The sequence below is a fragment of the Ornithorhynchus anatinus genome, chromosome X1 (genome assembly GCF_004115215.2).
Source record: "Ornithorhynchus anatinus isolate Pmale09 chromosome X1, mOrnAna1.pri.v4, whole genome shotgun sequence".
In the NCBI taxonomy this organism is placed as follows: domain Eukaryota; kingdom Metazoa; phylum Chordata; class Mammalia; order Monotremata; family Ornithorhynchidae; genus Ornithorhynchus; species Ornithorhynchus anatinus.
Window position 1 is genome coordinate 51940990 of NC_041749.1, and position 15896 is coordinate 51956885.

Below are 15896 nucleotides of genomic sequence, written 5' to 3' on the forward strand. Positions count from 1 at the left end.
TGGCACTTCACCCTCCAACATTCTGTCCAATTTTCCAGAGCTCTGAGTAGTTTCTTATCCCCATCCCCCTGCCTCACTCCCATCAAGAGAATGCCCTGTGCTCCAATCTCATAGAGACAGTAGTGCAAAATTTAAATCAGGTGTTTGTGACATGCAGCTGGCTTATCCCTATCCCCTGACTGTTCATCTGGAGAGCAGAGAGGTGATCTATGGCAGGACAGATGCTTCTGATAGCATACAGTTGTTCTACCTGCATTCTCCTACTACTTCAAAGCATCAGTCAGTTCCACACATAGATGTGAACTTTAGTGTTAGAGAATTTCTCTCTCTCTCTCTCTCTCTCTCTCTCTCTCACTCACACACACATGTTGAGAAACCTGGCCCCAAGTTCATTGTGATATTACTTATTTCAGATGATAATACTCTTCCTTCAAGCTCAAGGCCCAATTTCCTCCAGCTCTTAACATCCCCTCTACACTCACCCTCCCATCCCACACTAACTCCTCCAAGTTATTTTCCTTCAAGACTGTTGAAATAGACTAGACCATGTCTAAAGTTAGGAGTAAACAGATCCAGAGATTTCTGGGAAAAGATATTACATACTCCTGAGTAACTCCTGCCAAAGGGAATAAATCAATCAATCATATTTATTGAGTGCTTACTGCATGCAGAGCACTGCACTAACCACTTGAGAGAGTACAATAGAACAGAGTTGGTAAGCATATTCCCTGCCCAGAATGAGCTCACAGTCTAAAAGGGGAAGCAGATATTAATATAAATGAATAAATTACAGATAAGTACATTAGTGCTATGGGTTTGAGGGAGGGGTGAATAAAGGGAGCAAATCAGGGAGTGGGAAAGGAGTAAATGTGGGCTTAGTCAGGGAAAGCCTCTTGGAGGAGCGGTGCCTTCAATAGCGCTTTGAAGGTAGAGAGAGTAATTTTCTGTCAGATAGGAAGAGGGAGGATATTCCAGGCCATAGGCAGGATGTGGGTCAGAGCTTGGCAGAGATATAGATGAGATTGAGATGCAGTAAGTATGTTGGCATTAGAGGAAAGAAGTGTATGAGCTGGGTTTTAGTGGGAGAGCAGTGGAGGTGATAGAGGAGGGGGGAAGGTGATTGAGTGTTTTAAAGTCAATGGTAAAGAGTTTCTGCTTGATGAGGAGGTGGATGGACAATTAGTGGAAGGTCTTGAGGAGAGGGGAAACATGGACTGAGGGTTTTTGTAGAAAAAAGATCTGGTCAGCAAAGTGAAGTATGGACAGCAAAGTGGCTGACAGTAATCAAGGCAGGTTAGAATAAGTGCTTGGATTAAGGTGGTAGTAGTTTGAATGAAGAAGAAAGGTTGGATTTTAGCAATGTTGTGAAGGTTGAATAGATAGGATTTAGTGGTAGATTGAATATGTGGGTCGAATGAGAAAGGGGAGTTACAAGGTTAAGGAGTTACAAAACAGAAAGGATGGTGCTGCTGCCTACAATGATGCTGCTGCCTACAGGGTTTGGGTGGGAAGATAAGGAATTCTGTTTTGGACATGTTAGGTTTAAGGGGTTGGTGGGACATCCAAGTAGAGGTGTCTTGAAGGAAGGGGGCAGTAGGTCAATCATATTTATTGAGTGTTTACTATCTGCAGAGCACTGTACTAAGCACTTGGAAAAATACAATATAACAATATAACAGACACATTAACTGCTCACAGTGAGCTTACAGTCTAGAAGGGGAGACAGATATCAGTATGAATAAATAAATTACATATATGTCCATAGGTACTGTGGGCGTGGGAGGGAGGATGAATAAAAGGAGCAAGTCAGGGTGATGCAGACGGGAGTTGAAGGAGGGCTTACTTAGGGAAGGCCTTTTGGAGGAGATGTACCTTCAATTAGGCTATGAAGCAGGGGGAGAGTAATTGTCTGTCAGATTTGAGGAGGATGGGTGTTCCAGGCCAGACACAGGATGTGGACAAGGAGTCAGTAGAGAGATAGACAAGACTGAGGTACTGTGAGAAGGTAAGCATTAAAGGAGCGAAATGTGCGGGCTGGGTTATAGTAGGAGAGTAGTGAGGTGAGGTAGGAGGGGTCAAGGTGATTTTGTGCTTTAAAGCCAAGCTGTGATGAGCTTCTGTTTGATGCGGAGGTGAATGGGCAACTACTGAGGAGTGAGGAAACATGTCCTGAATATATTTGAAAAAAATGATCCGGGCTGCAGAGTGAACTATGGACAGGAGTGGGGAGAGATAGGCGACTGGGAGATCGGCAAGGAAGATGATACAGTAAACAAGGTGGGATAGGATAAGTGCTTTGACTAATGGGATAGTTTAAATGGAGAGGAAAGAGTGGGTTTTAGTGGTTGTGAAGGTTGAACTGACAGGATTTAGTGATGGATTTAATATATGGGTTGAATAGGAGAGAGGAGTCAAAGATAACACCATGGTTACAGGCTTGTAAGACTGGAAGAATGGTGGTGCCATCTGCAGTGATGGGAAAGGCAGGGGAGAACAGGATTAGGGTGGGAAGATAAGTTCTGTTTTAGTTACGTTAGGTTTGAGGAGATGGTGGGATGTCCAAGTAGCAATGTCTTGATGGCAGGAGGAAAAGTGAGACTGCAGAGAGGAAGAGAGATCAAAGCTGCTGAAGATGTAGATTTGGGAATCATCCGCATAGAGGTAGTAGCTGAAGCCATGGGAGCGAATGAGTTCTCCAAGGCAATGGGTGCAGATGGAGAATAGAAGGGGATCCAGAACCGAGCTTTGAGGGATTTCCACAGTTAGAGGATGGGAGGCAGAGGAGGAGCCCATAAAAGAGACTGAGAATGAGCAGCCAGAGAGATAGGAAAACCAGGAGAGGACAGTGTCAGTGAAGCCGAAGTTGGATAATGTTTCCAGGAGAAGGGGGTGGTTGACAGTTTCAAAGGCAGCTGAGTGGTCAATAAGGATTAGGATGGAGTAGAAGCCATTGGATTTAGCAAGAAAGAGATCAATTGTGACCGCGGAGTGAAGGGGACAGGAGCTAGATTGACGGGGGTCAAGGAGAGAATTGGAGGAGAGGAACTTGAGACAGCAGGTGTAAACAACTCAAGGAGTTTGGAGAGGAATGATAGGAGGGAGATGAGGCGATAAGTGGAGGGAGCTGTGGGGTCAAGAGAGTTTTTTTATGATAGGGGAAACATGGGCGTGTTTGAATGCAGTGGGGAAGAAGCCACTGGAGAACAAATTGTTGAAGATGGCACTCAAGTGTTTTGATAATGTGCAAAGAGATGGGGTAGAATATGCAGATGGAGAGGGTGGATTTTGAGAGAAGGCAGGAGATCTCCTCTTGAGATACTCCTGGGAAAGATGGGAGAGTTGAAGTAGGAGCAAGAGGACAGAGGGATTAGGGAGGAGCAGGGGAGATCTTGGGGAGATTACACCTATAGTGATCTCATCAACATACGGTATCAGTCACTTTCTTGATGGAACCACCTGCGATATGTCCAAAGCAGAACTCCTTATCTTCCCACCCAGTCCTGTCCTCACGCTGACTTTCTTGTCAGTGTAGACAGCACCACCATCCTTATTCTCTCACAAGCCCATAACCTTGGTGTTGTCCTCAACTCATCTCTCTCATTGAATCTACATATTCTATCTGTCACCAAATCCTTTATGATTCAACTTTCACAACATCCCTGAAATCCACCCTTTCCTTTCCATCCAAAATGCTGCCATGTTAATCCAAGCACTTATCCTATCACCTTGATTATTCATTCATTCAATAGTATTTATTGAGTGCTTACTATGTGCAGAGCACTGTACTAAGCGCTTGGAATGTACAATTTGGCAACAGAGACAATCCCTGCCCATTGATGGGCTTACAATCTAACTGGGGTAGAATAGTGCATCAACCTCCTTGCTGACCTCCCTGCCAATCTCTCCACACTCCAGTCAGTCCATACTTCCTTCTGCTGACCAGATTATCTTTCTACAAAAACATTCAGTCCATGTTTTCCCACTCCTTAAGAAAGTCCGGTGGATAGATAGCCTCCTCCACATCAAACAGAAATGCCTTACCATCGACTTTAAAGCACTAAATTACCTTACTCCCTCCTATCTTACCTCCGTGATTTCCTATTATATCCAGTCTGCACAGTTCACTCCTCTACTGCCATTCTATTCACTGTACCTCATTCTCATCTTTCTCACCACCAACCTCTAGCTCATGTCCTGCCTCTGGCCTGGAACATCCTCCCTCTTTATTAACAACAGAGGATCACTCTCCAGACCTTGAAAGCCTTATTCAAGGTACACCTCCTCAAATAGGCCTTCCCCAACTCAGCACTCATTTCCCCTTCTCCCACTCCCTTCTCTGTTACCTTTACACTTGGATTTTTACCCTTTATTCACTCCACCCTCAGCTCCCAGCACTTATGTACATATCTGTAATTTATTTATTTATATTAATGTCTGTCTCTCCCTCTAGATTGTAAGATCACTGTGGGCAGGGAATGTATCTACCAACTCTGTTATATTGTACTCTCTCAAGCACTTGGTACAGTGCTCTGCACACAGTAAGTGCTCAATTAAATTGGAACAAAGTCAATCATTGGGGACAATTGGGGAAAAAAAGAGGTGGCTTGCTAATAAGAAGCCTCCATGAGCCTCAAGGAAGACCATTCTCCATCTTCAGTCCAGAGGGCTAGGACTAGGGAGCAGGGCTCTCTACCTGCAGAATCAGTAGTAGGGAAAGGGAGGGGTAGATTACCCAAGAAAGATTGGGGAAAGTGCAGGGAACAGGACCAGGATGTCTGTTGATCACGACCATTGCAGGAATGTAATAGGTCTTTGCAGAAGGGGAAGTTACTCCTTTTGGGAAGTTATTAGCTTTATGGAGGTTCTTACTTTAAAATTCTGTTGCTCAAATATACTGTTGATTTGTGAAACTTCTATGCAGAAGCTATTTAGGTGCTACTTCAATTTTTGCACCAACTACCACAGTTGATCTGTTGAACTTTAATTGCTACAAACCAGCTAAGATTAATAATCTCTAGAGTCTGTATGAGCAGAGGATATGTACATCAGAGATAAGCACTACTGTAGGGAAAAACAGAGAGGAAGGATCTTCTTCGAACCCTTGCAACCGCCCCTCTAGAAGCAAGACCAGCTAGCTGGTCCCCAGATTCTTCCCTTGCCATTTGGGGTACAATTCTAAAAGTCATGGGATGGTAGCCATAATTTAAAGGGTGAAATTTGGGGAATATGCTAGGTTGAACTCCAAAAAACCACTCCTTACATTAACAGAGAGAAAACTAACCATGCTGGAGCCTGGGAACACCTCTGGATAGCCAATCTCTTAAAATTGGCTCCTGGGGTTATTTCTTCTGGGAAAGGGATGGAATGACCCTCAAACTACCACAGCATCATTCCCACTTATTCCACATTTCATCCCCCCAAGTGTGTCTTAAAAATAGAAGAATCTGGAATCTCATTCACCCAGTCCAGAACACATTAGGGGGAGGAAAGCAACCTGAAGCTAGTTTCCTGACAACCACCCCATTCAACAAACATACTCACATAGACACACACACACACACACACATATACATATTCATTTGACCACATCCAATGAGTGATTAAGGCAAGACCTGCTATTTTGCATCTAAACTGAAATCCTTTGGGTGTGAACATATTCTGCACAACATCTCTAGTAAAGCAGCTTTTGTAAATCCCCCAAAAGTCCAAATTGCCAAGAAACCTCTTCAACACTCCCATTCTGTCTATTTTTACCAGTTTCAAACATTATTTCGAAGGTATCACACAGAAACTGGCTGGGTGAGTCTTTCTTTAACTACAACCTGGGAACTGTTATTAATATCAAAAGGCAGACCGAGATTACTAAGAATAGAGTCCTGGAACCTAGTCAGAGCATAAGCACTGAGTCAATGCTCACAGCAACGTTCCTCAGTTGAGCAGGACATGAGAGGAGAATGGAGAACAGCAGGACCCAAGTAGCTGCTGGGTAACATGCTCAAGCTGGGAGGGAAGAATACATGATTTAAAGGCATACAGAAGCATATCTTCAAAAACGCAACATAGCAATGAACTGTTGAGTAAAATCACTGCAGCAGGCAGATCAGCCTAACATGCTGTAATCTGGAAAGGGGTTAATAAATTGTGGTATTTGTTAAGCATTTACTATGTGCCAAGCCCTCTGCTAAATACAGATAATCATATTGGATATAGTCCCTGTCTCACATGGGGTTCACAGTCTAAGAGGAAGGGAGAACAGGTATTTAACCTCCGAGTTTGCAGATAAGGAAACCAAGGCTCAGAGAAGAACTCAGGTCCTGTACTTTTTCCACTAGCCACACTTCTCCTTGATTGTAGACTTTACAAACATAGAGATACCATAAGTCAGGCTGGAAAACAGAGACAGGCCCAGCCCCTGTATGGGACAAACCAATTAGTGCAACACACACACATACACACACAGACACAAAACTGACTCTTGATTTCTCACTAAGTTTTTTGGAGTAAGTCTGTCCCTGGCTCAGTGTCCAAGGACAATCCCAGATGCATAGCCCCATTTAGGAGTCTTGTCAGAGGCAGAATAAGGGAGGAACCTGGGTGTACACACTCCCCCAGAAATTCTCAAGGTCCACTAAACTTCCGATGCACACAGGTGGTTTGTTCGCTAGCCTGAACTTTATGTGCACAGGAAGCTAGATCAGCTGGCCACTACCTAGAGTCTTGCTTTGGATGGTTGCCAGTGGGGAAGCTAAAATTATTTTCTTACTTTGACACCTGTACCTGTGCCCGTAGGCATTTAAAACACCAGAGTGGGAATTTGTGTGTCTGAGACCAGTACGCTCAGGAAAGGAACATTATCACTCTTCCAAGTGTCTAGTTTAATTCTCTGAACACATTAAACATGGGTATCCAGTGAATTGGAGCTTGTCCGGCCTGCTGCATCACCATTTTACCTTTGTCCACTTCTGCCACTACCTTCTCCCAGTAAGCACTGGGCAACAGAGCTGAAGAGTGGACTTACTTCCCTGACCGGCAGTCAATCCGTCCATTACTGCCATCAATGCATGTGACACTCAGCACAAGGCCCTTCCCCAATGAAACCTTCATTTCGTCTTCTCCCACTCCCTTCTGCGTCACCCTTACACTTAGATTTGCACACTTTATTCACCCCACCCTCAGCCCCACAGCGCTTATGTACATATACAAAATTTATTGATTTATATTAATGTCTATCTCCCCTTCTAGACTGTAAGCTCATTGTGGGCAGAGAATATGTCTACCAACTCTGTTATAGTGTACTTTCCCAAGCATTTAGTACAGTGCTCTGCACACAGTAAGTGCTCAATAAATATGATTGATTGATTGATTGACTTTAAGGCACTCAATCAGCTTTCCGTCCCCCATATTAATCCTCACTCTTCTCCCATTAAAATCCAGCCCACACATTTTGCTTCTCTAGTATGAATCTACTCACTGTACTTCTCTCTTGTCTCTCCTGCCATCAACCCCTTGCTCACACCCTCTTCCCTGTCTGGAATTCCCGCCTACTTCATATCCGATAGATCACCACTCTCCACATCTTCAAAGCACTACTAAAATCATATCTCTTCTGGGAGGCCTTTCCTGACTAAGCTTTCATCCCCCTTCAACCTATTTTTCCTCCCTTCTGACTCTCCCATGCACTTAATCCCTCCCTCTAAGCCCTTCGGAACTCCCCCAGCTCCACCCCATAACACATATCTTTATATTCTTCATTTCCTCTAGCTGTATTTTATTTTAGGGCCTGTCTCCTGCACTAGACTTTAAGCTCTTTGAGAGTGGGGACTGTGTCTATTTGCTTTTTTGTCCTCTCTCAAGTGGTTAGCATAGAGCTCTGCCTAGAGTAAGTGCTTAGTAAATGTGAGCACCAGTCCATACGCCACTCTGCTACCTGAATCATTTTCCTTCAAAAGCATTCAGACTGTTTCCCCACTTCTCAAGAAACTCCAGTGGTTGCCCATCCACCTCCGCATCAAACAAAAACTCCTCACCATTGGTTTTAAAGCACATAATCACCTTTCCCCCTCTTACCTCACCTCGCTACTCTCCTACTACAACCCAGCCTACACACTTGGATCCTCTAATGCTCACCTTTTCACTGTAACTTGATCTTGTCTATCTTGTTGCCGACTTTTTGCCCACGTCCTGCCTCTGGCCTGAAATGCCCTCCCTCCTCATATCAGACAGATAATTGCTCTTCCTCACTTCAAAGTCTTATTGAAGGCTTTGAAGGTTTCTTCTCCAAGAAGCCTTCCCTGACTAAGCCCTCCTCTCCTCTTCTTCTACTCCCTTTTTCATAGCCCTGACTTGCTCCCTTCATTCATCCTTCCTCCCATACCCACAGCATGTATGTATATATCTGTAATGTATTTATAATTTATTTATGTATATTAATATCTTTCTCTGTCTCTGGACTGTGAGCTCACTGTGGGCAGAGAATGTGTCTGTTGTCATATTGTATTCTCCCTAGCACTTAGTACAGTCTTTTGCACACAGTAAGTGCTCAATAAATACGATTGAAATGAACTGAATTGAATAACTGATTGATTGATCACTCATAGCTTATATGGGATTTCTTTTCTGGATTTGTCTTTGTGTTTTGTTTGAATGGAAGCAGTGTGGCTCAGTGAAAAGAGCATGGGCTTGGGAGCCAGAGGTCATGGGTTCGAATCCCGGCTCCGTCAGCTGTGTGACTGTGGGCAAGTCACTTAACTTCTCTGCGCCTCAGTTACCTCATCTGTAAAATGGGGATTAAGACTGTGAGCCCCACGTGGGACAACTTGATTACCCTGTAACTACCCCCGTGCTTAGAACAGTGCTCTGTACATAGTAAGTACTTAACAAATACCAACGTTATTATTAGTATTATTAATTGAAGAACTTCTTGTGAAATGTTTAGGACCCAGGGTAGAATTTTTACACATTAAAAATAGCCAAGTGAGAGAAAACACAAAGACCTCAGGACACAATAGAATCTAATAGCAAAACACATTTAGTAATATTAAAATCCAAAAAGTTTCTTCTGAGGTACAGAGAGAGAATATGGGTAGCTCTCTCCTCCCTCTGTCACTGTCAGGAAAGTAGCCAGGGCCTGGTTTCACCAAGACCAGGAGAAGGGGCTTGGACAGCAGGATCCTCTGCTAACTCTTCCTTTCTAGACCTAATGTAGGCCCCATGTCTCCTGCTCTTAGGGACCCCACCCAGTGTCCCGCTCTGTGCACTGCAAAGGAAACAACAGGGGCCTAAGATAGGGAATACAGTTGGGCACAGTTGGATCAGGAGTAGTGTGACCACATGTCCACCTAAGATAGGTTCCTCCCCATAATCTATGGTAGGAACCATTCTGGCCAGATAGAGACATGGCGGCAGCGAGGTGACATCAGTGAGGAGAAGATCAATTAATCGATCAGTCAATTGCATTTGTTGAGCCCTTACTGTGTGCAGAGCATGAACTAAACACTTGGAAGAGTACAATACAACAGAGTTGGTAGACACCTTCCCTGCCCACAAAGAGCTACAGTGTAGAGGGGCAAGACATATATTTATATAAATAAATAAAATTATGGATATGTGCATACATGCTGTGGGGCTGAGGGAAGGGTGAATAAAGGGAGCAAATCCAAGAAATTGGACATAGATTGATCAGGACCCTCCCTTTCTAGCAGTAGGTGGTACTTGCTAAACACTCACTATGTGTCAATAACTGTACAAAGCAAGAAGATGCCCAGTATCCTCCTCCTCCTTTACCCCTTGGATGGCAGCAGGAGCTAGACTTTTCTAGGTTCTTCCCCTGGAGGGTCCTCCAGAATTGGTAAGGCACATTTTCAGCCATACCATAAACTTCCATAAAACAGCCCAAGCAGCCACAGCCACCACCACCACCATTCATTCACTCAATTCAATTTTTTAAGCGCTTACTGTGTGCAACGCTCTGTACTGTCCCCCATCACAACAGTCAATGCCTTGACCATCATTCAGGCCACACTCAACCAGAGAGCAATGGCAGAGGTTCTGGCCTTCGTGTTCTGGGCAGAGGTGGCAGTATTGGCTCCCACAGCCTGAGCAGCAGCAGAAGTATTGACTATGGCAGTGGTGGCAGTGAGAGTCTGCAAGTGCCCCCCCACACACACACCTTCCTGTCTCTCTTTCTCTCCTTCTCTTTCAACCTATCTCCCCTTTTGTTCCTCTTCCCTTCTTCTCTTCCTCTGTCTGTCTTCAATCCTACCTTGAATCCCTCCCCTCTGCCAAAAAAAAAGGCTCATCTTATTCAGGAGCAGGTGACAACTTTCTCCAGAGCAGACATACAGCCTGGGTTTCTCCACAAAGAGAAGTCAGCTGACAGAGAGAGCAGGGAGAAACTATATGGGTTCTGCAAATTACCCCGAAGAACCATATGTTACTAATGTAACTTTCTTTGGGTGAATTGCTAGAATCTATATCATCTGTTGCTTGGATCATGGTGAATATGAGAATGATTGTCATCAATTAAAAAACAGAATAAGCTAATGAATGTTGCCAGGAATGGAAAAAAATACAAATACTAGTCATTCCCACAAGATAAACACATCTTAATTTTTAGTTTTGATATTTTTCATTGTTATTAATTATTCATGCACTTATTGAAATAAGAATATGGCTGAGCATTGCCAAAAGGGTTTCTGGAATTCTCGAGTGCCATCAGTGGCCACCCTATCTACTAGTCAGTAGAAGCCTGACTCCTGTAGTTTTCAAATCCTGCTCAAATAGACAAAGATTTAGGAAGTTGAAGATTAGGTAGATAGTAGATAGATACAGATAGATAGATAGATAGATAGATAGATAGATAGATAGATAGATAGATAGATAGATAGATAGATGATAGCTTTTAGCCATGTTGCTTTTTTCTTGATGTTCACTCTCAGCCTTTTTCTGTCTTTGAGAGTTTTTTCACTCCGAGCAGCAATATTCTATTTCTGTTTCAGCTTCACAGGGGAATGTAGAGCAACTCAATCAGGAGGAAAACACACCATGAAAGCATTCAAAGCCCCTAGGTCAAGGCTCTGAAGTTACCCACAATGTGATTGACAAATCAATGACCGCACCATGGTTACCAGGAGAAGAATGGGCAACACAGAAGCACTGAGCAGTGGGATTTAGAGTAAAGCAACCGTGAAGAGAATGGCAATGCACCATTTTCTCTACTCTGCAACAGCTCTCTCGGAAGGCGCAGCTGCTTGTGTTGGTTGCTGGTGATAGCCTAACAGCGGTCTTTATAAAGGATGAGGAGATGTGAAAAAGGAAATGTTGGCAGCAAAATTGCCAATAACATAAGTTATGGAAAATGGAAGTGGGCTTCAGAGCCAGATTGGCCATTGCATCTGCCTATCTCTGTTCCAGGCCTTAATGAGTGGGAAGAAAAAAAAGTTTTTAATCTCTCACATCACAGTGTACTACTTAGGTAAAAACCACTAGAGATGAAAACAAGGTCTAAGATAAATAATTAATAATAATTATGGTATTTGTTAAGCACTTACTATGTTCCAGGCACTGGGGTGGATACAAGCAAATCGGGTTGAACACAGTCCCTGTCCCAAGTGGGGCTCACAGTCTCAATCCCCATTTTACAGATGAAGTAGCTGAGGCACAGAGAAGTGAAGTGACTTGCCCAAGGTCACATGGCAGACAGTGGAGGAGCCAGGATTAGAACCCATGACCTTCTGACTCCCAGGCCCGTGCTCTATCCACTATACCATGCTGCTCTCCCCTTCTCTTCTCTACCCTGGGTCACAGCCCAAATGGAGTTATATGCCCAAGTTGTTTGGATGCTTGGCATTTGATGTCCTCGTGGTTCCTGCATTTGACTGCAGGATCCTCAATGGTGGGTACTGCATGTTTTACTTCTATCATATAATCACAAGCACCTATTACAGTGCTCAGCTCATAGCAGCCACTCAATCAATGCTGTTGATAATGATTGATGCTGCTGCAGAGCTACAAGTAGTGGGAATCCAACCTGGGTTTAAGTAAGCATTCTCTCCCTCTCCTGGGCGAGAAAGGGCCAGGGCAATTAGTGAAACTGAGCCTCCCTTTCTCCAAGTCACACAGAAGCACACTGACCTGACTGATTAAGTTTTCATTCCCTCACTTCTTCATCAAATAGGCACAGACAAGATGGCTGCTCTGTTCAGGGGCTGCTTCTCTCAAAACTGCGCTGTACACATGGCTCTCCAGGGGGTGTGGCTTTAGCGGGCAGGAAAGAGCCTGAAGCTTTGAAGTACTGATGATACCTCTGGTAGTGCCTCACTCACCACTGGGCTCCCACCAAGCACCAAGGGCCGCTTCCTTCCTACATTTTGATGGCAGTACAGAAGTGGCCTTTCTGTCAGCCATCTAAGCTATGCTGGAGAAGAGTTATTTTCTCCAGGTATAAGCCTGGATGGAGCAGAAAATGTATCAGGGAGCAAGCAGCAGGAGGGCACTCTCTCCCTTTCTCTCTGAGGAGAGCATGGGGATTTACATCTTTCTGAACATGAAGGAGAGAACTGGCCCAGATGTAACTGAACAGTCATTGAGCCTATTGGTGGGAAGCCTATCGGTAAACTCAACTTTTGCATTGTTTGCATTGATTGTGCATTGTTTATAGCTTTCAATCTATCTTTGATTCCTGAACACTTTCTAATATCTTTGTTGGAATGTGTTTTTGAAGTGAGGCTTTGCACATGCATTCTCGCTCCATTGCTTTTTGGGTTATGGCCATCTCCTCTTCTTCCTAACCCTTACCTTAAACCTAACTCTAACCCTAACCCTAATTAGTTCTACCCCAGGACTTAGAATAGTGCTTGGCACATAGTAAGTACTTTACAAATGCCACAAGTAATTTATTCCTTGAGGGTATTGTTGACCAATATTATTTATTGTGGATGACAAAACTTTGGGGTCTAAGAGTTTTCTTTTCCTCTTCACAGGCAGTCCATAATCCATCAGTGATGCTCCAATTTTTTAAAAATGGATCCATGCTGTTATTTACAAAGTCTATTTACAAGAATAGATCCTTCTGGGCAATATTATTTGCACAGCCATTTGGCCTTCAAGAGATATAACTCAGGCTCCAGTCTATGTAACTATATCTGTGATTCTTATATTCTTTTCACTTATGCTAAATCATTTGCAAATGTAACAGTCACCAGGGGAGAGGAGGCGCTTCACTTGCTCACCATCAATATGGATCTGCCTACCCAGATGAGTTAATTTAATAACCATTCTGAGTGTTCCTGAAAACAGTTGCAGGGAGACTATTTTTCTGCTTGACTGTCCTAGTTAGGTTTATATAGCATGAGCTGATGAGCACACTGATTTCCATTATGCAACTGGAGGAGGACTATAATTGTTGAGACAATTCCAGGTTCAGTGAGGTTACTGAAAACAATGATGAATCCCTCTGAGTCAAACACTTTTGTGTCATTGACAAATGGAAAGACAAACGGGATTTGGTATTCACATTTTTCAGTTAGCTATCAGAGGGATTGCACGAGGTCAGTACTTGAATGCCTTGGGCAGAATTGTGCATGTTGTTTGCAGGTTTGGGGGTCATTCTTAATGATGTTGATATTTTGTTGATATTTGTTAAGCGCTTACTATGTGCAGAGCACTGTTCTAAGCGCTGGGGTAGACACAGGGGAATCAGGTTGTCCCACGTGGGGCTCACAGTCTTAATCCCCATTTTACAGATGAGGTAACTGAGGCCCAGAGAAGTTAAGTGACTTGCCCAAAGTCACACAGCTGACAAGTGGTAGAGCCGGGGTTCAAACCCATGACCTCTGACTCCAAAGCCCGTGCTCTTTCCAGTGAGCCACGCTGCTTCACGCTGATGTGTAATGTGATTGCCAAAGACTTCCTGTATTTGTGAGAGCAACATTACTGAACAGTGGTTTTAAAGATCTTTGGTCCCCTCTTTGTATCAATAGTACTGTCTCTATTCTTTACTATGCAGTGAGAGGATGCTTGTTCATGATGTGTACACTGAACCTCTGTGTGCCTTATGTAGTGATATACTTCTTGCCTTGAAATTTTTCCACCCACTAGCTATCCCTGATTTGGCATTTTCCACATTCCCCATTGTGGAAAATCACATGATGCCTGATTATGAGAGGGAGATGTACCTGAAGGATATTTAACTGCCATTCCCCTCCAGGTGGTTAGGCTAAAATGACCAGTTATACTCACACCCACTGGATGCAAGTTGGAAGAGATCCAAACTAGAGCTAGAGGTGACAGAGAATACCCAAATGGAGTTGCCCAAGAGACAGGAGGAAATATGGGGCTAGAGGGAAGGTGAGATCATGCACAGAGTTGCAATACTCTGGCATCATGAGAGCCAAGAGTATAGAGGAGGGCATTCTAAGCATGGATTCTATTGCCCACCACAGATAGAGAGTCCAGCCATTCTGATCCTCCCAATTTCTTGGGGAAACCATTTCCCGCTGAAATTGGAAATATTGAGGTTCACTTTATATTTTTATAATGATCTTTTCAGGACCAAATAAAAGATCACAAACATTAACAAGCTCAGGGCCCTAAGAGGAAATCTGTGAAATATGTCAGCAGATGAATCCAGCCAAGAGCAAAGGATAGATTTGAACCAAAAGAAACCTGGGAGGGGCCAAGCTTCAAAATTCCCTTTCAGGTGAACCAAGTCCTCATTTGTTAGAAAGTTAGTTAGCTAGTTATGGAATATAGTAATGGCTCATGATGTGCTAAGCACTGAGGTAGGCACAAACAAACCAGATCAGACCCAATCCCTGGCCCACACAGGGCTCACAATCTAGATGGGGGAGAACAAATAAAGACAAAGGTAGTGAATGGAGCATCAGCAACAGACAGCCAAACCAAGCCCATAATGTGAAGACAAATAATGAGCAGTTCTCTTGGAGGTGGTAGTCCTCAGATTCCCCTCTGATCCAGGCAAACAGTCCTTGGTTAACAAACTACTGCAACCTCCCCAAGGTTCTATAAGTTTCAATGGTAGAGTTGTGGCAGTGGGTAATATGACACTGTGGTGAGACTGCTCAGGGGATGAAGCAGTGGTGGCAGGCCTCAGAGTTCCCTTCTTAAGGGGGCTCTGAGCCACATGTGACTCAGCATCTGCCCGACCTCTGCCCGTCAGGGAATGGGGTTTCCAGTAAACAATGTCCTGAGGAATTAGGGGAGGCTATTGCAGGCATGGGGCAGACTGAAGATGATATTAGTTTCAAGCAGAGCTCACAAAAGATAGAAGTTAGGAGAGACAGTAAAGAAGGGTCAGTAGGGAGTTTGCATTAACATTTCCATTTAGCATGTTTGTTGTCCTGTTTCGGAGAACTTGGGATTTGAGGTACTTTTCTAAAATAAATAAATTTTCTGTTATTCACTGACCTGGCTTACAGCTTTATGTCCCTGCAAGAACTGACAAGCCCACGTGAATATAAAATAACTATGGAGTCATCTCCTAAAAATGGTTTAACTTGAGTTTTGCTCAACTCCCCCGACCCATGCCCAACATTTTACCAAGCCCTTGGTCTACGACACTAGGCTTCCTCTCATTGACACTATTCTGAAAAATTTCTTCAAATATTCAATCTGTCACCAAATCCTGTCTAACATTCACAACATCACTAAAATCCTCCCTCTCCTCTCCATCCAAACCACTACCATGTTAATCTAAGCATTTATCCTATCCCACCTTGACTTCTGCATCAGCCTCCTTGCTGACTGCCCTGCCTCCTGTCTCACTTCACTCTGCTGTTCAGATCATTTTTCTACAAAAATGTTGAGTCCATGTTTCCCCATTCCTCAAGAACCTCCAGTGTTTGCTCATCTACCTCTGCATTAGACAGAAACTCTTC